This window comes from Psittacula echo (genome assembly GCF_963264785.1).
Source record: "Psittacula echo genome assembly, chromosome: 1".
Classification (NCBI taxonomy): Eukaryota; Metazoa; Chordata; class Aves; order Psittaciformes; family Psittacidae; genus Psittacula; species Psittacula echo.
The window spans coordinates 109,512,486-109,534,896 of NC_137735.1; the positions used below are offsets into that span (position 1 = coordinate 109,512,486).

At 38.4% G+C, this 22,411-nt stretch overlaps 1 long non-coding RNA gene across 1 annotated transcript; it reads left to right on the forward strand.

The window, feature by feature from the left end:
* The first annotated feature begins 2,599 nt into the window (after positions 1 to 2,599).
* On the forward strand, positions 2,600 to 19,763 carry LOC308228421. The gene is made up of 3 exons (XR_013958205.1): positions 2,600 to 2,641; positions 15,097 to 15,308; positions 19,493 to 19,763. It is a non-coding gene; the product is annotated as an uncharacterized lncRNA (long non-coding RNA).
* Positions 19,764 to 22,411: the final 2,648 nt, after the last annotated feature.

A 22,411-nucleotide genomic window follows, 5' to 3' on the forward strand; every position in this document is an offset into this window, starting at 1 on the left:
AGTGAACTGTGAATTTTCCATTTTATTGAACATTATGTGTCAGTTGTACATTTGGTGTTTTGCATTGCACTACTGTCATTGTGTGTAAGAACTACTTTTAGGTAATCATGAGTTAAAACAGCAATTCTGTTGTACTGAAACCTGCCGTTGTAAAAGGGTGGCTTATCCTATTGGCCTTCAAAAAAATATACTCAGGTTAAGCTAAAACAGGGAAATTGATCTGCTTATTAATCCTTGAGGTTATCTCTAGCACCCTTTTCTTGGTGCGTTGGATTAGTGAGGAATGACTATCTCTGTGACTTTGGCTAAAACCAGATGTACACTTGCTTAACTATCTCAGTGTGTAGATACTGAGCACAAAGGACAACTTTAGTCTCTGTTCTAAATATGCATTATCATTAGTTCACTGACTCTCAGACTGTAACACTTTGCTGTCTCAAAAACTGTACTTAACACACTCCTGCTGCTTGCCTTCTCTTTTTGCTTTTACTCACAATGTTAAAATACAGTTCTTGCTAAGGAAGGTCATATTTGTTGCTTGTGAAACAATATATCTGATGTTCAGTAATACCGTATTTCAGAATTATACATAACATCTTTAATTTGAATCCCATATTCAAGTCCTTGAAACATGGGCATAATGCATTTCAGAAAACAGGAACAAGTTTAATATGGTGCTTCTTGTATGTTCTCATGTTTCAGCAAAAGTATATCTGGGCAACTGCAGCTCTTCTGTAATAAATCTAAAAGTGTTTTCTTATTAACTCTCTAGAGGAGGAATTTAAGATCCAATCATGAAAACACTGACATGACTGAGTAAAGTTTTTCACATCTAAACACCTGCAGGGTTGTAGTCTACTGTAATAATGAAATAGTCTGAAAACTATGTCTATAAAGTCTCAGTATAGCACTGTGTCAACATATAGTCTTTATACAGCTTTAAGGCAGTCATGTTTGAACAGTTTCTTTATCTGTAGCTTTTCTATCCCATCTTGTGTCTGGACTTTTTTTTGCCTGTGGGTTCCCATTGGCCACATGTCTGACTGAAGCTGAAGATTATTTTTGTGTACAGTACCTATGTTCTATTTTAAGGAAAAATACACACATGCATTTTTCTTCTTTATTAATAAACTGAATGACAATCTAAAATAAATAATTTTAGCTGTTCAGAATGGTACACAGATGTACTAGTACATCCAGAGTAAGTTGAATTGTGGGCAAAGTATTTCACCAAAGAAGCAGAAGAAGAGCTGGTCTCTGATCACTAAGCAAAATAAAGCAGTACTGAGATGACGGCTTTGAAAAAAATAAGCCAGACTATTCTAGTACTTGGGTGAATTATGGTAGCAGCAACAAAAGAGAGGGAAAATCTTACCAAAGGAAAAATGTGGGAAAAGCATAAAGGTATACTGTGGAGTGAAAAAGCAATACTGAAATAAGTAGGGGAAAAAATAGGAAATCAGTCTGGGACATAAATTAAAAGAAAGGGGAGGGGTTTATAAAAGCCATAACATTAACATAATTGATATCTTCACAGCTTCATAGAAAGAAAGGATAGGAATAAGAATTGAATAGGCATTGGTATGAATTGGGAAATGCCAAAAGGAAGGTGTCTTTTGTTGGAGGAAAGCAATATTCCAAGGATATTTTATGGGGTGTTGAATATATGCAAGTTTTGAGGTCATTATGGAGAAAAGTAACCCTTCTTCAAAAACCATCAGCAGAATTAGCTGTAGAAAACTAGAAGCACTAAGACATGAATAGATTTAGTATTCAGTCTGCTGAATAGGCAAACAACAGTCATAGCATCACTTCTGTGAGATGACCCAGAACAATTTATCAAGTGCTGTTTCACATTCCTCATAGTTTTATGACTATCACAATACAAGAAAACAGAAGTTATTTCACCAAATTATAAATACTTTTATATGTAATTAGTGGTTCCTGTGTTTCACTGTGATCACAAAAAGCACGTAGAGATATTACTGACACAAACGCATTATCAGAAAATGTTAGTATCCCTGGCTACTGAGACTAAATGGCTGAATGCTACATTTTATGAATAATTGATACCTAATGTATTGATGTCCATGCTTTGTTGATTAGTCTGAGCACAGCTAATCTTTCTGCTGCCAATCAGTATAGCAGTTTTAAAAGACTGAAAACAAGGCTGATATGCAGGAGTAAAGGTTGAAATATTTTTATCTGGTAACTTTTCTTTAAAATTGCTTGGCTGTGGAAGTAGAGACCTTTTTAACTCAAAGCTTTCAAGGTCTGTGACAGCTAAATTGAGTAGTCTCCAAAATCTGAAGTCATAGTGCTTCCCTGAGGGTAAAGTCATCCCTTTACAAAGTGCCATTCATGCCCCATTTACCCTCTATTAATGCTTTCCAAGTAAGTTTGAAGTGAGACACTGGCCTTCTATTGAAGCACATTCCTCACCTGCAGAAAAGAATTTGGAAGGCCTGCATTTAATGTCTGTGTGTCTGTTTCTCACTTTTTTCCCCTCATAATGCTATCATATGCATTTTATTATTTTTTTCTCCTTTATTTTTTGAAACAGAAAGAATGACATAGTGGGGAACCAAGTTGGAAGATGAAAGAAGTGAAGAGTGGTCATCTGTGCAGAGGAAATGACAAGGTATGCATAGCAATCACACTGGAGATTCATTTCTTGCTGGTGCTTAGGTCTTCATGGTAGATTACTTCTGGCAAAAAAGTTTAAAAATAGTCCTCAGAAACCTTGAAAAATATGTTTTGGAAAGAGCTTTTTTCTTCTGTTTGATTGCCAGAGTAAGCAAAGTAAGTATTTATGTCTTTATAAATATCTTTAAGATACATCTTTAAACTCATTGCTATGCTGAATTGAAGTTGTATTTCTACAAGTAAATGACAGTCACATTCATGAATTAAGGCTTTTTTTGGCAGAGGCCAATAAAAACAACCCTTCTCCCAACACCAAGCTGAAATCCCTCCAGATACTATCAATGGTCTTTCTTGAGACTTTACAATGATCATTTCATGGATTCATTTAAATCACGGTATACTCAGTGCAGGAGTTGTACCATTTTCTCTTTCTTTGTCATTTATAACCATTACAAGAAGACGCGCTAGTACCCATTTTGCACTGCAATTAAAGAATATGTTCTTTTACATTTGTCATCCTGTAGATTTGTAACTTGAGGAAAGCAAAATCAGCACTACTATGCCTCTCAAAAATTTTCAGTAATGTGGATGTATAATATTTATACAGTGACTGCTAAGAGACTGGCAGAAGCTACATGCCACTTGAGTTCTGAGGTTAAATGTTACTTCAGTGATGCATAAAATCTGTATTGACCATCTGCCTAGCATTGAATTGAACCCATTAATGAACGTGAGATATGGAATTATGATCTCCATTTAACAAGTGATAAAACTGAGCCCCAAAGGGCTCATGTAATCATTTCAAGTCGTATAGGTAGTGTATAATAGAGCCAGCAATGAAAGCCAGCTCACTCGACCTGCCATCCTTCCTATTTGGACATCCCTGCATTTGGTGTCCTTTTCACTATGTTCTATCATGTTTGGAATGTGTACATCAAGAGCTATACATTCTTTATGCACTGTTTTAACCATCAAATTCTCTTGCAGAGTAACTTAAAACCTGCAGTTAATGTGAATCATGCTGGTCCATAAAGAACAACATGAGACACAGCGCAAAAAGGCCAGCATAAATAGCACCAGATGGCCTTTATAAACTGAGCAAAGGCACAAAATGCCAAAAGGGAGAGTTGTTATTGTGAACTCTCTTTCTATTTTTTTGCATATTGTTGAGAGTAAGACTACGCAGATCTCTCTGTAGTACAGAGTGGAACTGCTGGTGTGGGACGATTTTCCTTTTGTAATTTTGCTGAACATCTCTTTGATTTCCTTTGGTAAATGTCAGGTCACAAGTTGGCTGCTTGCATTCTAAAACTCAAGTATAAATCATTTTCTCAAGTGACAGAAACTGTCATTTTACCTTGCAAAATATTTTTCTAACTATATCTTATGTAACTGTTACAGTTGTTGACATTTTCCTTAAAAGCCCTGTTCATTTGACACACAAGAGTCAGTATAAATCTATAAACTGGAACACAGAATTCTTTTGCCTTTGCTTCTGTTTCCTTTACCATGAATTGAAGAAAGCAGTATTATGCATTTCTGAGTCACGTTGTAGAAAGGTATTTTATTTTTAATATCATTAGAATTTTAAAAGAAGAGGAAGGCTAAACCTTAGCATAGGTGAAACCAAGAGTTAATACGCTTCAATTATAGAAAGTGGCTATTAAATTTTGATGGGATGCTATCACTGATACTTCAAATAAAATGTTGATAGGGTGATGTGGGGAGTGTGGATAATGAGTTGAATGCTAGAGAAAGGCTGTTGATTTTTATGGAAAATGTGTATAAAAAATACATTATCCTCCACCAGAGGTGTTCATGTCAGTGCATGGACTCCTTATCTCTCTCGGGTTGTGTTTACAAGAATACAGCCGTATATATCTGTGTCTTAGCATAGAAAAAGACTGAAAGTATTTGTCCAAACCTTATTTTGTGTTGTGCTTGATTCCTGCCCAGTTTAAGGGTGATGATACTCTACCATTAGTAATCTGCTTTCCCTCTGCTCTTACATATCTGCAGAAAACTATAGATACATCCTCCTGATGGGTCTTTCAAATCAATGTCACAAAAAATAACAATTTCTTAGAAAAATGGCTGCAGAATGTGGAGTCAATTGGTATGAAATTCCTGCTGACAAGGCCTTTGACTTGCAGCTTCTGCTGGACCCAGCTGAGGGATGGAAGAGAGAATATTTGCAACTATTTCAGGTCATTACCTGTGCCAATCTCGCCCTAATGGGCAGTGAATTAAAGTGTTTCCACATCGTTCTGGAAAAATAAATTCAAGAAACACTGTGTTCCTTCTGAGAGAATGCTCCAAGGGTGATCTGGGTGGCAGGAGTTTGGTCTTGAGCACAGGTATATTAATCCTAATGCATCCAAGTGTTTTAGTCAAATTTTAAGCAAGCTGCTTATGGTAGATGCAGAGTATTTTAAAACACCTTTAGGAGTTTGAAGATATATTAAGATGATCTGAACCAGAATCTGAATTGTTGGGTTAAGTATTCCATTGCTGTTAAAGCATTGCCAAGTTTAGGAAAGGAAGTCAGATCTTGGTCTAAATATGTCTGCTTTATAATGAGATGCTATATACCCGCATAGCGAATAGTTGAACTCAACACAGACACATGTTAGAGGGGAGCTTTTGTCTCAGTTAAAGAAAGGAGTGAAAAGTGCCCCACTCATTCCCATGACTGCCCTGAAGGCCAAGCTTCCCACAGAGCTTAAAGCAACCTACTCTGGCATCTGTGGCATCTCACGATCATGAGTTTGGGCTTTGTAGAATCTCACTTCCTTTCTTCTCAAAATCAGAAGTAGGAGATGGGTGCCCAGGAAACAGATACCCTGTATCAGTCTACATACTTACATGATCTGAACGTTGCCAAAGCTGATTCATGGACATTACAAATTGTTCTCCTCAGCTCATAGAGTCAGGAACATAGTACTTTATAGTTGTGGAAGTGAAGCACAGTTGTGAATACTTTAGGATGTATAGCCTCAAAGATTGAGGACAGATATTTAAAAGCATTCAGCATGGGTCAGCTCATCTTGTAACATTTTCAGGGAGACCAATAACTGGGTTGCAGTTTGCCTTTGAAAGTCTGGCTGGTTATTACATCTAAAGAAGCCAGGAGAACTGACTTTATTTTTTCTGAAAACCCAACACAAGTATTTGGCCAAGACCATGAAGGAAATTTGTGGATACAGTTGTGAAATGAATCCTGCTCTCTCAAATTTCTGCACACCCAAAGGACCTTCTTCCCTCCCTCCTTATGCTAGCTTTTGTTCCAAAGACTTCTTTTGCTGAGTTTTTGGAAGACAATACAGCTCTTCGGTGAAGCGTTCTCATTAAATCTCTCTCTTGATGCAAGCTGTAATAGAGGGGGACTCCCAACAGTACTCTCAGGAAGACCTATAGTGCACATTAGAAAATACTGGGTCCTGAACCCTGAAGTCTCCAAAGGCCTACTGGATGATCTCCTTTTAAGACCTCTGTTGGTACCAGTTATCTCAAATTACAAACCACTGGCAGGTCTCAGAAATCTGCTAGAGTAGGTCTCCCCAGTTGTTATATGTCCCAGGAGATGTACAAAGAAAGGGAGGATGATTAAAGTTTATGGTGTGAGCAAAAAGAAGTCAGAGGGACCATTTCTTAGTGTTCTTTTTATGAGTTTTTTAAAAGGAAAAATACCATTCAGTGACAGGCCTTTCTAATGATTGAATACCCTGTGAGTTTTACATTTGCAAGAAGGCCTAGAGGAACACACTTTTTTCTACTGGAAGACTTCAGTCTTTAGCATTCTCAATATTAAGATCATTGGAGCCAGGGTTCCCTGCTGATGTTATTAAAATGAACTTTAATTAATCTTGAAAAAAGACTGTAATAACCTGAATTATGGTCCCCAGTGCTAGATCTTTGATAGGAGAGGCAGCCTAGCAGTATCGATTTCTAATGCTCAGCATTTCTTCTGATATTTTTGCCACTTTTTAGCAGTGTATATTTTAATAAAACCTCCATTTATAAAGGGCCTTTTCTCAGCAATCTTTCTATGTTGAAGTGGAATGTTTTTACATCATTCACATATATGTTTCCTCATTTTGAAGAAACCCCATGTTTTTGAAGAAGATTCTGGATTCCAAAACTTATCTAAAAATTAGAACTTCCTTCCCTGTCTAATTATGACACAGCTCTTGTCAGTGTCACCAGATGGGGAAGATAGATAAGCAGAAAGTAGCACGGATGCCCAACCAGTTTTATCCTTTTATTTTCACTTTTTCTGTGAAGAGGCAAATGCTTTTCTTTGACTCAATACAGCATTTTAACTCCTAGCCTGTATGTATAGAAGAACTGAAGAGTTGATTTTAATAAAAAAGCCTGGAGAGGTTTAGGAAATTCAAAGCCCCCCTGAGAGAACTGCAAATACCTGAAAGGGGCTGCCTTCATGTTTGGCCAGGAAGTCCAATGGGAATGCATAGGAGCAGTTTACTGATCATATATGAAGAAAGAAGTGGGGGGGGGGGAGGGCTGAAACTAATAATGCTGCTAATATTTCTCTAGGTTTGTGTTCTGTCAAAGTAAATTACAGCAAAGTCCACAGGTGGCATCTTGTATGTGGCCTGCAGCCTTCTGACCTCCTTCTGAAAGGTGACCTTGTGGTTTGACAGGTTGGCTGTCCGTGAGTAGGTTGTTACTGAACAGACCACTAATGCTTCTCCACAGCACTATTGCTGTATCTTCATAGGGACTGCTAAATGATGTGGTATGTACCACAGAGACCACTGTCCAGAGAAAAGTGTTGTCAAAGGGTGAGAGGGGGTTAACCACAAAATATTTACCATTTTATGTGCACTGAAAAAAAAAACCATAGCTGAAGACAGGATTTTCCTTTAGTGCTCTTTGTGCATTGTGGTTTTACATTGGCTACAGAAAAGGTTTTGTACAGTGTTGATTCTCCAACTCAGATGGCAAACAATGATTAACCAGTTCCTTCCAAGTGCTCACTAATGAGCAGAAACCAAGTTGAACCAGTTATTCATATTGAATTAAGCTTAAAGAAAAAAGTCATGTAGTTATGAGCATTAACATTCTCATCTAAATCGAAACTTTCCCAGAATAGTGCACTTCGGGCTGGATGTCTTTCTTCAAGCTTATTTCTAGTGGCAGAGGATATGAAGAAGTAAATGATAGTAGAATATGATTATAGTTCTTAATGTAGTTTAAAATTACTCCATTTTAAGTGAAATTGATGCACAAGGGCAGGACCTCTTAACCACATACATTTAAAAGCCTGTCCTACGCAAAAGTGTCTTGTGTGCTGCTCTCGAGACTTACTATCTTGTCTAAAGCTTCTCTAAGATATGAATGGAAGCTCTGCTATAACATCAGTATCAAGGATTTTGAATTTATGGCATTAAGAGCTAATGGGAAGCACATTTGCTGTACATTCACATTCTTAAGCTGTTTTACTCATGGCACTTCAAGGAAGAATGAGGCCTGGGTTAGATAAGCTTTCAAATAAAAATTAAAACAAAAAAAGAGGAAGGTTTTAGTATTGATGATTTGAGAAATAGTGTATATACGTATATACTGCCATCAGTGAGATTATAATGAAGCAGGCTGTCTAGGAAGCAGCTCTGTAGAAAAGGATCTAGGAGTCCTGGTGCACAAGTTGACTGTGCTTTTCGGACAAAGAGCCAACTGCATCCACTGTGTTAGCAAAACTACAGCCAGCAGCCCTAGAGAAGTGAGGCTCCTCAATTTATCACTCGTGAGACTGTTTTTAGAGTATTATGTCCAGTTTTGGGCACCCTGGTACAAGAAAGATACCACCATACTTGCATGAGCCCATGGAGGGTCACCAGTCTAGTCAGGGCTGGAGCATGTGGTAAGCAAGAAGCTGAGAGACCTGAGTCTCTGTCCAGGCTGGAAAGAGAAAGGCAAAGGGGAGACTTTATTGCTGTCTGCAACTACCTGATCGCAGGCTAAGGAGAAGATGGAGCCTGACTCTTCTCGGAAGCTCACAGCAATAGAACAAGGGCCAACAGCCACAAGTTGGAACATGAGAAATTCCAGTCAGATACAAGGAAAATATTTTTACCAAGGAACGGTCAAACACTGGGACAGGTGTCCAGAGAGACTGTGGATTCTCCATCCTTGGAGGTGTTCAAGTTTCAGTTGGATACATGCCTGAGCAACCTGACGTAATAAGACCTGGTTTGAGCAAGAGGTTGAGCCAGATGCTTCCAGAGGTCCCTTACACCCTGAATTATTCTGTGGTTCTTTGAGACTTTCATAACAAGAACTAAAACAAGAATGATATTTTAGAATTGGACCACTAAAAGATTATAGTGAAAAGGAACAACCTGTTAAAAATCAGAATGGAATTAATAAAACTGTGCATCTGATCAATTCACCTTCTGGCATCAAATCAGGGGTTTATGTAATGAACAGTTACCTCAGTGTTTCTTTTGTATGGTTCTCCCTGAAGCGAAATCACAGCTTCACTGAAGTCAGATAACAAAATTCTCATTGACTTCAAGATGCTCTGAATTCTGTCAGCTTAAATGGAGATCATAGGAGGGTTCTGTAAAGTCAGATGTTTTTGATGTGGGGAGAACTTCAGAGAATAGTTTTCACTTTTTCTGAAAGTATATTTCACAACCACCAGACTCCTTTCTTATAGACAGATAAAGTTATCCTAGTACTGGAAGCAAAAAAACAGTGTTTCTCTCTCAGCTTTGTACTTGTGTTACTGTAATCACAAGTATTGAATTGAGTTGTTCATAAAAGGAGGGAAAATTGCAGGGAACAAAAACTTCCTTCCTATGATCCCCAAGTTAGAAAGTATTTATTTCAAAGCTTTGGAAACTGTTGGCCAGCTCTGACATTTAGAAAAAACATCTTAGAAAAAAAAAGGACTATGTAAATAATCCGAACGCTACAATGTGAGCTTAATTATACCCTGAAAATGCTTGCCTTTTACAATGGTGATAAAACATAGAAAATGCAGTATAAACATACAGTGCAGTATTAAGGCATATGTTCCTTACCTGCATTTCTGAAAAGGGGGAGGGTTTCTTTAACATTGCTTAGACTGGCTTTAAGAAATGGCACTTGTCAGCAGAGTGTATATAAAGCCTTGTTACTGTTATGTTTATATGATAAAAAATGTCCAGGGTCTGTTTCTTCCTCTTATCTAACCAGCTTATTTTATGTTATATATGCTATTGATTACAATTTTTTTGATTATATGGATTATGTGATTTATAAGGTCCCTTCCAACCCTAACAATTCTATGATTCTGCGTGTGAGTACAGATAATGATAAACTCACACTAGAGTGTACTTGGCTTGTAAAATTTTTATGCAACTCTGTGGAAAAGTTACTGTTACTAAAAAACCATTCTGGAAACCAAAGTGCCTGTTTCAACAGACCAGTCTTGATCCTTTATTGAGGCCAGTGTTTTGGATGAGTGCAGGTGTACATGTGATTATGAATTTAGAATGGTCCAAGAATATTTAAGATCAAAAATACCTCCAATGTAGAGGTTAATTTCTCATGAATAAGGGCTACAGAATAATTTGGTAGTTTTCCACTGTAACCTTCATAATATACCCTTCTGTAAGAGCAGGCTGGATAGTAAGAAGTGTCTACCAGCATCTTGTTGCAGACCCCACTATTTGGCGTTTGTTGTGATTTTATAATAATATTAATAATAATTTTTTTTTTGTTTCTTTTCATCATACATTTTAGCCTTCATTATTTATTTTCTTTCCAGCATTTTCCCTGTAGTTGTGAGGGATTTTCATGTATTTGTACAGAATCTAACATAATGCATTAGTTCAGTAGCTGGAGCATTAAAAAGCAAGAAGCATAAGACTTGTGATTCTGAGAACTGGTAATACTGCTTTTAGGATTTAGGAAGATTTTTTTTTTTTAATGGAACATTTATATGCTTGTATGTGAATCCGTTACATGACATACACCGTGGTTAGCAACAGCTTTTGTGTATCATGGCTCAGGTTCCCATACACTCCTGACTGTATGTATATTCATGAGATTCATGACATTTTCCTGCATCTGCTCTTATAACAGATTTCGTTTCAAAGCAGCACTTCATTGATGTAGTACACTGACACATTTTAGGTATAATTGCTTTTCATCTGGTTGTGTGATTATTTTGTGACACCTAGTGGATAAATTGATAGTAGTGCTGATTTTAATTTCCTTGGGTTTGTTAGATTCTCTTGACAGACATTCTGGCCTGGAAATTCAATTCACATTACAAACACGTAGACTCTCTTCCTTTTTCACTTTCCCTCATCCTCGCTAACTTTGCTCATGAAATAACTTGCTTACAGCCAGGTGAACAAACACCCAACACCAGTCTTGAGGAAATTCTGAGAGTCCCTAAATAACACAAGGTAGTAAATATTTGAAAATTTTGTTATATCGTTTAGTCAGGATCCCTGCATCTGCAGAGTGTGATCTTCACACATCGACTTTTCCTACTGTATCAACTTTTTTGTGATGTGCTTCAAACATGTGATTCCCTTAGGTATACGCTACATAAAGTTATAAAAGGTTACAAAGGAGTACTTATTAACCTATGAGGAGTCTTAGAAATAGCCATTCCTTTACTGTCCTTAAAACATGAAATCTGATTAAAAAAAAAAAAATAATAATATTATTCTATACACACAAGAACGTTTTCAGAATATTTACATCCAGAAACAGTCTAGAATTGCCTTAAATGCGTGACCTACTTTCACAACTACAATATATCTTGTGAAGTATATGTTAACTTACATGTCTTGGATTCTGTGCCTGAAGCTTAATTTTAAAGTCATTTCTCCTACAAGAAAATGTTGAAATACTGTCCAGTATGTTTACTATAAACATGTGTTTGCTATGTATATATGTTTGCTATAAATGTTGTGAGATAGAAAAGTAAGTATTTTTATATGGCTCTATTTCTTATGTAGATAAGGGAAGGGGAATTAGCTATTTCTGTTGTGCCAAATCTGCTTGCTGTATGGCTGGGTTGGTACTATTAGTGTGCATGTTACTATCATCAGAGAAGGTATAATATGCTACTTTGCCAGACAATTTGTAAAGGCTGATATCTTCCAGCATCCCAGAGCAGGCATGGAACAATAGCTTACATGATAGCTAAGATAAGATATTAGTAGTTTCTAAAAAGGAGCTAAAAAGAAAAGGAACTATAAGGCATATGAATTTGGAGATAAGAGGTTATGTATTTTTCATATGTGGGGAATTGGAATGGAATTGTGCAGAGGACATGAAAAAATTGATTTTAAAGACCATTTTCAAGATTTTAGGTTTCAGCTTGTCACTCGTCAGAGAAAATGTGTTGCATATTTCCGCTCCCAAGAGGCTTTCAAAATCAGAAAATGTAATACTAAACTGTGTCTTTAATACTTAATACCAACTGACGAGGCGCCCTTTTCCTGTGCTTTTCCTAGCTGCTCATCCTAACAGTTCTCTTGTGACTTTCATTTATGTAAAATTAGGGCCTGTAGCAACAGCATCATGAATAATGGACACAAAGTATCTAACACACTGTCGAGCTCTGGCAAAGATCTGCTCGCTTTCTACCACCTGAAGCCTGCTTTAAGACCATTAATGAATGTTTAACCAGTGAAAGCTTTAGTCCCAGGTAAAAAGACTTGCACTACTGTAATTCTATGGAGAGCACTGGTCACCTGAGAAAACATCAGGTTGTCCAGAGGGAGCCAAAACAGGCAGCGCTGTGTGTCTGGCCACCCGAGCTCCTCGCCTGTAATTCATGAGGACCGCTTCCTGTGCCAGCGCCATATTGGTGTCACTGACCCGGTACCCTGGGCACTCCAGAAAGTCTTCAATCCCCTTGGGGGTCAGATTGGGCCCTTGCAGCGAAAATGGCAATTTTCAGTGCCCCCCCCCCCCCCCTTGCTTTTTTAAGGCTTGTGTTTAAGCTTGGTCTGGATCTTAGACTGGGCTCTGCATTGGATGGCTAATAAGGCTGGTAATCTCATAAGCTCATGAAGCAAGTGTGTGTGTAAGCCTTCTTTTTGGTGTCTTTGTTGCCACTCGTGGCACGGAGTACTCTGAATGGAAAATAACTGATCAGAGCAGAGGCAAAGTAATTGTGACAAAAGCACATGTGTATATTTTTTTAATCATAACACAACTTGAGACTGTATCAAAGGGTGGTAACAAAGCTGTTACTGTGCACAGAGATCATCTGCTGATAACCAAAGGAAAACAGTCACTAAAAGGAAAAGAGGATCTCGGTAATTAGCAGTGTTGTTAGCAGCAAATTCCTGGAGGTCCCTGAAAGTCAGAGACATGCAAGAGGCAGGGCCCGGCTCAGACTCCAGAGGGACAGCAGAGGAAGAGGACACAGGGCAGGACGTGAATCAGAGAGCCTCTGCATCTTCAAGAGGCAGGCACTGCAGGCTTTCCCTTGGCTGGAGGAAGCCTCTCACTATTACCTGTTGTGCCATAGCCAGGGATGTGAAAATGTCTAACAGGGTCAATGAACACACTTGCTCTTACAAATGGGCTTCTTTGATCAGCTCTATAGCCTCCCCTTCCCTGAAAAAGTAACCAGAAATAAACAGCCTGCTTCAGTTTTTGGTTTGCTAGGCCTCTGCGAACACTTTCTCTGTATTAATGTATGTGAACTTCCAGGCTTTTGCTTCTTGACTGTCAGATTGAAGCAAGCCCAGTGCCTTGAGCCAAAATGCAGTCCAGACCTCAGAACATCGTTCTGAAATGAAAATGAATTTTAAGCTTTTAACAGTATTTTTAAAACAAACATACCACATAGATTGGTGATTTCATGCCAGCTTTTTGTATAATGCTATCCATGATTTCAAATGCTATGGGTATAAAGTGATCATGACAATCGGAACAGTTTGTAAAGGGTGGATTTTGCTTGTCTGCTGTAATACAAAGCTTATTACAAAGTTCATTAGCACTCAAGTAACTTTATCCTGGTTTTGGTACTGGCAAATAAAAGCGTGCATTGATGTAAATGCAGAATTTTAGGCTAAATCCTTGTAATGCTGGGTTCTTCACAACTTTGGTCTAATCCTGGTTCCCAGACTACTAATTTCCTCACTCCTACTTGTCAGCTGCTTGATCTCACTAAAGTCTAAAATTTAAAATGAAAGCTTTGTGGGGCAAAGGGCAGAAGATGTTTTTTTACCAACTAGAATTATTGGCACAGCTGCATTTCTGCAAAATGGATTTCAGTTTCTGATTGAGGCTTAGAACATATCCTGACAGGCATTCCCTCTTGGTGCTTAATTAAGTTAGGACTTGCACATAATGGTTTATTGCATGTCTTTTAAAAAGAAAAACAGTTTCCAAGGATTTAGATCCATTTCAGATTGAAAACTCAGTTTTCCCAAAAGGGAATCTGTGGTTTGAGATTGGGAATAGTAAGGAGGATGCCAGATGAATATTGTTTTCACAATCATCTTGTGAGTCTACTTAATGTTATTTTCCTAGCTTACATAAGGAACTGAATAACAGTTCCTGTCAGTGGTATCATGTAGGTTAGGTGTGATACTGTATGAATTGCACATATTAAAAAATTAAATCTGCTTGACTTTAAAGTCACAAGGCTTACTTAAGATTCTTTACATAGTAAGCGGTTTTTCCATCCAAAAATGCTTATAGACATTACTCACATAATTGCTTGTGGGATGGCTGAGTTGGAGAGACCAGCAGACTGTGATTCTGACTGTTCTCTACATCTGTGATTGTGCCCTGTTTTTATTTTCATGGAGCTCAAGGGGAGGCAGGAAATGCACAATTTTTAAGGAATGGACATCACATATGAAATCAAAGATAAGGGTGATTGACTTAAATGTCCTATTTTGTGTTCAGAAGATGTTAAGCAAATCCAGGTGATGTCAGCTGGGTTATGTGACTTCAGCTCTTCCAAAAATAAGGTCCAATATTCAACATCCTAAAATTACTGAATATCTGTGGGGGACAGAGGGTGAAGGGAGGATGTGGTGTCATTAATATTTCATTTTTGTGTCATCTGCATGAATACAATCTGCGTTAGAGCATGGAGATAAATTATGAATGTTTAGGGAATGCTTACTATAAGAAAGGTGTTCTATGCCCCTTTCATTCTTGCTATCTCTGAGAAGATGAAACTGACATTTTCTTAGCTGTTTTCTTAACAGGAAACAATCCCTAATTTGCCATAGTTTCATCTGCTCTTACTGCAGACACCCATCTCCCAGATAATCCATCCCTTGCATTTTTACTTTTACGTATGGCAAGATAGCAAGGGTACTTCCCATAGCAGGGGGGTTGGAACTAAATGACCTTAAGATCCTTTTCAACCCTAACCATTCTGTGATTCTATGATTTGTGTTTCATAAGACATGCCTCACCCTCAGTGGATTTGCTATTTCCACACAGGTTTCATCTCCCCTGGGCACTGACCTCACCTGATTTCTGGGCATTAGGATCTGGCAATCGTCATTTCTGCCCTGGAGAGGTCAAGAACACAGCCCTGCAGGAGTCCCTTGTGCCAGCACTGCTGCTGCCCTTGCAGCCATCCATGTCACACCTCGCTGCCACCTTAGACCTGGACAGAAAGCCCATTGGGGTGAACACAACTCAACTGGGAAGTAAGTAGATGGAAATATTATGCCTGGCTATACTAACGCCTAGTTAAAAGATATTAAAAAGTTAGTGTACACAGGTTAATATTCTTCCGCAGCCAACTGAGAAGGACAGACACTTGTATAGAGAGCTGTCTGAGCAGGACCCTAACTGAATCGAATTCTAGAAAAACCTGTGCATCTCCACTGAATGTAGGAGGAGGCTGTGGAGGCTCAGCCCTGTGAGTATTTCCCATTGTGCCTGCCTAAAGTTCTGGCAGAATCTGCCCTGTATTATTAAGTTTCAGTAAAGTTTCACAGCTGGGGAAAGAGCTGTCTCTTGCCATTTTAAGAAGCAGCTGTATTTAAGTAACGGGTAAGATCATGATATATGTCGTACTTCACAGGAGTCACAAAATCTGTATTTGTAGAATACTTAGAATCATAGAATAGTTAGGGTTGGAAAGGACCTTAAGATCATCTAGTTCCAATCCCCCTGCCATGGTCAGGGACACCCCACACTAAACCATGTCACCCAAGGCCTCAAGACTTCTTACTTCTTGAAGGATGAAGGCAGTGTCATTTTTGTTGTATTTAGTTAAAAATATATTTTAAAATATTGTGTGTGAAGTTTGTCATACATAGATCCCAGGAAACTGAATTCTTCCCTCTACCAAATAATTTCTATCTGAAATCTGTAGGAAAGTTGCCTGCCACAGTACTGCTCTGTCACAACTCTGCCTTGAAAGAATGATGTGGCAGCTCAGTTTCCTGCCCCATCCAGATCCTGTTGAATTCAGTCAGAAGGCTTCCCATGGCTGCAACATCCACCATAGCAGATCCTCAGCCATTTATCCCACAATCACTCTTGCCAGCAAAGGTTTGTGACATTTTTAATAATGAATAGTCTGTAAGAGCCGAAAGGTGACTTTACATCACTTTGGAAGCCACAAGATAATTGTTTTCTGGAGAGGTGTTGGAAACTGCTGGTCTGACCTGTATCCAGACCCTCAGCCTTGCTAGGGAACATCCCTAACTTGCTGCTAGCCTTCGAGCCATCTTTTTCCCTGGTATACTCATGATGCGCTACCTAGAGCATACACCAGGCGCACTTATCATCCTGGGAGCCCAGTGAGGTTTTGTGTTTGTAAGTCATCCTGAGGCTTTGAGTGGAAGGTGCTCTGAAATTGCAAAATGCTTAATTAGTAAGGTTTTTAATTATATAAGAACCCTACTTTAAAACTGTCCTATTTCCTATTACTTCATAGAAATAACAGACTTGGCCCTCTGCCTTTTTAAAAGTGACTGCTGAGGTATTTATTAACATCAGTTCCAAGACATTTTTTGGTGAGCAATGGAAGTTGGAATATGGAAATGTCATATTTTTCCTAATATTAAACAGTTATTAAACTAGAAACATGTCTTGCCAGATAGTTATTTTGTATGCATGTCTTCTTCATAGAAAGAAAATGAACATGCATTTTTCTTCCATGAAGTATTTTAAAGTTCATCTTTGTTTGGTGATCTAGTAAATTAAAATAAGTTTATAACAGCTTGTGAGAGCAGAAGACTAATTAATTTTGGGTGTTGAATATTCTCTTCCATTTTTGTCTGCTAATGAGTACTACTAATGCCCATAATTCAGATCTTACAGAAGATAGTATTACACAAAGTTTATGGTACTTTACAAATAATTATCTCGATATCTTTCTGAATTAACAAATGACTCCTATTTTTGTGGGAGAATGCACTCTAAGGCAACATTATGTCAGAACTGCACACAAAGAAAAAGATCTTGAACATCACTGATATCGTAGAAAACAAGAGAATCCTGTTGAAATGGTTAATAAGAGCTCAAAAGTTTTTCAGCAATGGTGAACACTTTCCAATATCCCACCTAGCAGAGTACTTAAAAGTGAAAGTGAAGTCAAGATATATTAAAGATAGGCAAGCAGTGTAAATCCCTAGAACATATTCAAGCTTTCCAAAATGTTATCATTGTTCGGATCTTCATTTTCACTTCTGTCTCTTAGGGTCACTGGAATCAGCTGTAAGTGTAGGTTTGTCATCCAAAATTTCCAATTATTCGAGGTGTTTGGGCCTGTGAGGTAGTTTGGGCTTTTTACTACTGTGAATGCATCCTTTTAATGCCAGATTGGTCCTTCAAACTGTTTCCACTGGACCATTCAGCATAAAGAGTTGCTACACTGAAATGTTGCATTGTTTTTATTCTTCCACTGTAAAGCAAATGTTTGTACAAAACTCTCACTTTGAAGTAAATCACACAATACACAGCTTTCCTTCAATTATGTCATGCAACACTGATGTATTTATACAAGCATAGGGTTTATTTTACTCTGAAAGAACTTTCTGTGAGGTGACTGCACAATACACAGGTACCCACCCTGCGTTGCTAAGATACACTGATGGCATAGAATTTTAGCTGAAGCTCCAACACAAATTCTTGACTCTTAGGGAAAACACTGAGATCTCTGACCAAAAGCATAAAGAATCATAGAGTCACAGAATGGTTTGGTTTGGGAGGGACCTTAAGGCTCATCAAGTTCCAGCTCCCTGCCACAGGCAGGGGCACCTTCCACTAGACCAGGTTGCTCCAAGCCCCATTCAACTTGGCCTTTAACACTGCCAGGGATGGGGTAGCCACAGCTTCTCTGGGCAACCTGGGCCGATGCCTCACCACCCTCATAATGAAGAATTTCTTCCTAATGTCTAATCTAAATCTCCCCTCTGCCAGTTTACATCCATTCCCCCTTGTCCTGTCACTACATGCCATTGTAAAAAGTCCCTCTCCAGATTTCTTGTAGGCCCCCTGTAGGTACTGGAAGCTGCTGTAAAGTTTCCCCAGCGCCTTCTCTTCTCCAGGCTGAACAAGCCCAACTCTCAGCCTGTCTCCATAACAGAGGTGCTCCAGCCCTCTGATCATCTCCGTGGCTTCCTCTGGACTCGCTCCAACAGGTCCACATCCTTCTTCTGTTGTTGCTCCCAGAGCTGAATGCAGGACTGCAGATGGAGTCTCACAAAAGCAAAGTAGAGGGGCAGGATTCCCTCCCTCGACCTGCTGGTCGCACTCCTTTTGATGCAGCTCAGTATACAGTTCGCTTCCTGGGCTGCAAGTGCACACTGAAGTCAATTCATGTTCTCATCAACCAACACCCCCAAGTCCTTCTCCACAGGGCTGCTCTCAGCCCATCCTCTGCCCAGCCTGTAGTTCTGCTTGGGATTGCTCCAACACAGGTGTAGGACCTTGCAGAAGATGTTGGGTTTTAAATATTTTATCTAAAAAAAAGGGTTACAGGGCAGGGTGTTTTTCAGAGGATTATTCAGAGATAATTGACCTTGCAAAAAAACTTAGATTTAGATAATTTAGATATTTAAAACACTTAAGTACACAGAGAAGACTACCATGCCTTCTGCTACAGAACTTCCCAAATTACTTTCTTTGATAATGGTTACAAAGTGGCTTCTACTACCAGTTTTTACCAATTTATACTAATGAGATGTTGAAATCTCTCTTGCTAGTCCTTCTGTGTAGTGTACAAAGAATATTTTAATGTATACTCTTTTTGGCCCACAAAGGCATTGATGTTACAGGATGTGAAATCCGGGGTTGTACGGTATCTCCTCCATTACAGTAGTCTCAGAATGGACAGAGTTGCACTGTTCTTGTTTTGTGCAACAAATAAGCACCGTGTACAGCTCACAGCAACCAGTAATCTCTTTCTACATGTGGTCTTAATTCACAGCTGAAGTGATCTTTGAAGCTTATGGTATAATATTGCCTTTCGTAGATTAACATAGATATCTAATTAGGTCAGACATCTGCATTTTCCTTCATCTGCTTTGTTTAAAAGTATGTTTGTTCCTTGAAGGTGAAGTAGCCAATAAGTCTGTCTGCCTGTCTCTGCAACGCTCTTAGCATTTAAGTCAATCTAAAAAAATACCTTTTCTATTTCTTCACTATACTTTGTCTCTTGCCTCTCTCTTTTGAATTGGGGGTCCCCATGAGTCATGGTGTAATTGTGGTAGTAACTGCTGAATGGGAAAGCTGGTCCTGTGCATGGTTCTCCGAGAGAAAATGAACAGAGATGCTGCTCTCTTTTTTTTGTATATGTTCTCACCTTATAACTGTTTCAGTATGCAGTGAAATGAAACTGATATGTGTGTGGTTTCTCTTATTCCTCTCTTTTTAGGTTCCCACATCAGTTATGCTGAAAGCAGTGGCAGATTACTTCAGTTACGCTGAAATGTGACCTACAACCTTTGGGGTGAGATCTGCTTTATAGTGAAACATCACTTTAGTTTATCTGTGTCTGATGTACGTATCATTTAGCGATTTCTTTAGTTAACTGTTAACAAAAAGTAAGTTAGCCGATTAAGTTAGGGTATTTGCTTTCAAAGTTCACTTATTTATTAAAGCAATACTTTTATTACAGTGTGGACTGGTATGTCAGTTATTTTCACTTTTTTAGATGTGCCTCAAATGAGAAGTGCTGTGGACCATCAAACCAGCTGATGAGGAATAACAGCCCCCTCAAATTCTAACATATGTGTGATGTTAGATTATACTATAGTGGCTATTTTACTAGCCATATTAACAAAAGTCTTTGTAGTACCATAGGGTACGTTTAGTTGGTCATTGATTCAGAGCTCAGTTACCGTTCATTGAGGAGTGGCATATTGTTTATTAGGCCATAACATTTCCACACAATCTTAACAAATTCTTCATTCAGTCTTACGGATTTGACCATGCAGAACTTGGGAAATTCAGTTAGAGAAGCACAGCTCTTCCATGTTAGGATAATAGAGAAATATCTAGAAGCATGTTAAACAATCCCTCTAAGTCAGCATCTGCTCTCTTAACTGATAGTGATGCCTTTCATGAAGTGACAAAACTGGTTTGATAAGATGCAGTCAAGTCAGAGCTGAAAGTACAAAAGTACATTTATTAAAAATGAATGCTGTATCCTCTTTCCCCTTGTGTATCTTGTCACTGACACGACTTCACAAGTTGCAAATCTATTAAACATTTCAAACATGAAACTAGAGCTCATTAAGCAAAATGTTGACTGGTATATAGCAAACTGTTTCAGACTCAAGACTGTTAATATTTGTCTCCAGAGTTTTTTGTCTTCTAGGTTGTCACCAAGCAACCCAGCTGTCTGGGAGTACAGCTTTTGTTTCATCTGATCAGAGTCTGACTGTCCTTTGGGGTGAGGTAGTAGGTTGTATAGTTTTAGGGTTATGCCCTGCCTGTCAGATAACTATACAATCTACTGTCTTTCCTGAAGTGGCTGTGATATCATCGCTGGATATAACTTCAAAAGACAAAGCAAATATTTTTCAACTGTAACCTTCTTTGGCTTTGTCTACATGTTACATTTGGTTCTCATAGCAGGGTTATGAAAGTACACAAATTCCCTCATAGTGTTTAGATTCCTATATTTCCCATTCAGGTTCAAAAACAATTTCCTTTTTGTCATTTTCTCAGAGAAGGTGGGGTGTGGCAGGGCACAGAGCTAAGCCCAACCTGCAATGGGCTCACTATGCTCAGCTTTCGTGGACTGCCATGAGAGTAGCCATTTAGAAATAGCTGATGTATTTTCCTTACTTTGTGACATATGTGTTCATTTTCAACAGAAAATGCCACTCTTCATTCAGCAGCTATTTAAATCCACTTTGAATAGGATGTTTGAGGAAATATGAAGTGATGAGTTGGAAAAAAACCAATGATGATGTCTTCCAGTTGCTTGCATCCTGCCATAGAACTGGTAAATACTTGAGCCCTAAGTGAAGAGTTTTCTTTTAATCAGTCTTTTGTACACTGATTTAACTTGGTTTTTTATTACACAATGCTAATTTGGAGGGACAGTGCTTGCCACTGCAGTTGTTATGTCTTTGGAGTCACCCTACCAATTCTGACTGACTTCCAGGTAGAACTGCGAGGAGGTTCCAACAGGGTATAATTATGATCTTTTTAAGGCTAAAATATGTGTCAACTAAAAAGTGCATTACTTGCAAATGGTGAAATGTTGCTTCCCTTCAGAAGACACACTTGATGCTCTAACAGGATGAGGTAGTAGGTTGTGTGGTTTCAGGGTAGTGATTTTGCCCCAATCAGGAGATAACTATACAACCTACTGCCTTCCCTGATAAGCAGCATAACAACATCACTGTCTTAAGTCACGGAAAAACAAGAGCTAAAATACACTTCTGAAGCCAGCAAAGTAAGTCTATGTATAATAGTTGTTATCCTGTCCCTACTAGTTCTACATTTAGTGTCTCGTATTATTTTTAATAACTTCCAGCAAAATAATTATCTTTTTAAAGTCTTTATTGTGCAAAATTGAATTAAAGACATTTTGCTTATTTCAAAGTTTGTCTGCTCTTGATCTGTTCTGTTTCTGGTTCATATGAGTGGAATGAAGTTATCATGAGAAATGATTCCAAAACCACTGTGAACTTGCATTCAAGATGTTCATATTTCCTGGACATGTAAATTTGAATGAAACAAATTTTACTAGCAATGCACTGGTTTTGTTCAACCTTACGTCCCCCTCAGGAATCTTCCAGTGTTTTACAAATAATACCAGATTAAGTCACACAACATTCTTCAGCAGGTCAGCTTTATAGTACAAATAGAAAGCTGTAACAATGAAAATGAAGGACCAGATTTAGAAAACCAAAACCAGACATTGCTTTGGTCCCTCAGTTTCCCATAAGCAAGCTCATTTCATTTAAATGCCCCAGAAGAGAATTCTCTGCTATCTAAGGTACAAATTGCATCTGGAGAACCATGGATAGAAAATATTAGGTCCATTATAGACATATGCTACATAAAATAAAGCCTTGCTCATGTAGAAAGCATTACCCTCCTATCTGTAGCTAGGCAAGCTGTGACATCCACAGTGAGAGCAAATGAAAAGAAAAAGATGTTACATTCAGCAGGAAAACTGGGTATTTATTGCTTCTCTGGTCCAAAAATACCACATGTATCTGGACTGAAATGATATTTGGGGTCATTCAACACCTCGAAACAGGGCCTTTTGTTAATACATTTAATGAAAGTTTAGGAATTATTTGACTCGTGCTCATAGAGAGGGATAAAGGCC